A 2863-nucleotide genomic window follows, 5' to 3' on the forward strand; every position below is an offset into this window, starting at 1 on the left:
AAGGAAAACCAAAATCATCCGCCAGGCCCAAGTCATAAAAGTGCCACTTTCCAGCTGCAATCTGGCCAGAAAACATGAGGGAGTACCTGGCGATCCAGAAAACATAAACAGACTCAACCCAGTTCCTATTACAAGTGAGTTTTGATATGATTGGATTGACTGACTTGGTGTGTGTTTTAGGACGATGAATTGAAGCCACAATGTCGAGTTTGTCTTATTTGATGATACGTTTGGCCACAAGGGAGAGCCAGTGTGAAGCTTTGCTGAGCACATGGCGTCACAGGTGCATTTTAGAAGTAAGGGAAGCAAACCGATAACACCAAGGATTTGTAAAAATATGCTGTGTTTTTCCTCACTGAAACCATTTGGTCTTAAATGAGAATTTCCATATTTTTTTCTGTGTTGTGAGACATGTGAAGTATTCATATCATAAATAATAATGCTATAAAATATCACAGAGCTATAAAGTGCAACTTTCTGTTTTGCCCACAAAGGGAAGTGCTGCAAACTGATTCAGACCATATACACACTGTAATAGATTTCTGACAACTCGAGAAACACATCTTCAGTGCTGGGCAATTTTATCCTGTGCCACGGTTCTAAAATGCTGAGGTCATAACCCCAAGAATAGGAAATACTGTTGCTGTACGCGTGAGCACGATGTACGTGCAATGTTTGACATCCAGAAGACCCTGTGTTATTGTCTTGTCTGTTTGCATTGTGTTTGATACAAAATCACACAATTGGTGCCTCTGTTCCCAGCTTGACCCGTTAACCTTCTTTTATGTGTTGCGTGTGCTCCATCTAAAATACAAGTCTCTATCTTTACTGGCACTCAGTCAAGAACAACTTCATTTTACATTTAACATATGAGGAATATAATTTCTGGCTTCAATTACAAGAATTGTCGCTGGCTATACATGCATATATATATGTATGTGTATATATATATATATATATATATATATATATAAATTGTTTTTTTTTTTCATTTCAATCATTTAGCTGATACTCATCCATTAGGATTAACAATCAACAGTGAAATAAGCAGAATTACCATAATTAGAGTGCAAACAGTTATTTAGTACAGAGTGTCAGTGCCTCAGTCCATCAAATATTAAATAATTTACATGATATTGGCTGAAGTGATGTGTTGTATGACATATATTTGAAACAAGTACCGTACGTGATGCAACGTTATCCATTCATTAATAATCTACGTTTAGGACTCAGGGTACTTAGACAAAATTTAGATCACTAAATGGGGTGTGAGTTTGCAAAAAATCTCCAGAGGAGATTGAAAATATACCATGAATCAGACAGGGAAAGCACTTTGGTACCAAAATCCACACAAAAAAAAAACAACTAGTTGAATTTTATATTGAACCCTGTCAAAAGACAGATGAGCTTTTGCATCTTGTCGATCGCTATGGTTTGTCTTGTAGTCTCTTTTTGCAACTTCAGCAGCCGGAAGTAAGACATTCAATGGCCTTATATGAAGATTAAGTGTCCCAAGTGGAGAAAGCTGGGCATAAAATGAGCTATTCCCACTTGATGTGGGTGAAGTTCCCTTAATAAGTGTTTTATTGTTATGTTTTATTGTTTGTGTTATTACGGTGTCAACAGTTTCATAGGCGCAGGGAACATCTTTGTGATTTAGAAACACGAGGCAGTGATTTCAGAACCTGGGAAGGGAAAGAAAAGCATTGCAGACAGTTTATAGAAGCATATATTAGAGGGTTTCTGGATATAATAATTATTCAGATCACAGATGGCTTAAGCTCCTCTAATGGTAGTAGATCTTAATTTTTATGAGCATTGCAGAGACGCTTGAAACTCAGTCTCAGTGTTTAAACACACTGTGGGGACCAGGACTTAATGTTCTGCAAAAGACCTTGAATTCTATTATTGTCATCTTGTCGTGACTTCAGACAAGCACAAATGTTCCCGGTCGCTTCCAATAGTTTGTCATCTTTACACTTATGCTTGGTTTTTGAATGTTATCCTCAGTACTATTTATTCATTTTGATAAAAAAACAACAAAGGTGATATTGTTTTATTCATTTTATTTATTTATTCATTCATTCATTTTTCTATCCAACATGAAAATACTCTCATTAAAAGGTTTGTCCACGTTGCCCTGAATACACTAAGCTAATGAGGGGTTTCTGCCACTGATCTGAAGAACTCAAAAATAAGGTCAGCAGTGACAGCCAGTGGTGCAGTGGTTAGTACTCCAGCCCCCAGTTCAGTTCCAACAGGGGTTATTACTTTGTGGAGTTTTGATGCTCTCTCTGTGTCTGTTTGGATTCCCTCCGGGTCCTACGGCTGCTTCCCACGGTCCAAAAACATGCAGTAGGTCATTGGAGACCCTAAATTGCCCAGACGTGTAAATAAGAGGGTGAATGGTTGTTCGTTTCTATATGACACATGACTGGTTGTGTGTCTGTATGACATGTGATTGGAGACTGAATGGTTACTCAGCAATATGACGTGTGAATGAATAATTGGATAAGCAGTATTGACAATGCATGACTGATGGACATCATATCGATATAATACTTCTCTTAACAATGTAAGTTACATTTTTCCAATCAAAATAAGACCAGACATTGTGAACTAGAATGCAGATGAAAAATGAAGTTGAGGTAGCAAGCACACATTACAAAGCTGATAAGGACACACAACTTCCTCACAGTTTAAGTGCACTCGATCAATTCAAGTGGTTGTCGCTGACCTGTGGCTGCAATTCTCCAACCGGCCAGTAGGTGGCGCTGTGACGCCACAAACCTCCGCAACTTGCTCTCCACGCTGACTAATCTTTTCACTTGCAATTCCAGTACAGCAACACCTTGTTGACTGA

Source organism: Fistularia commersonii, chromosome 10 (genome assembly GCF_037954325.1).
Source record: "Fistularia commersonii isolate RoL2024-O1a breed Wild chromosome 10, RoL_Fcom_v1.0, whole genome shotgun sequence".
NCBI classification, from domain to species: Eukaryota; Metazoa; Chordata; class Actinopteri; order Syngnathiformes; family Fistulariidae; genus Fistularia; species Fistularia commersonii.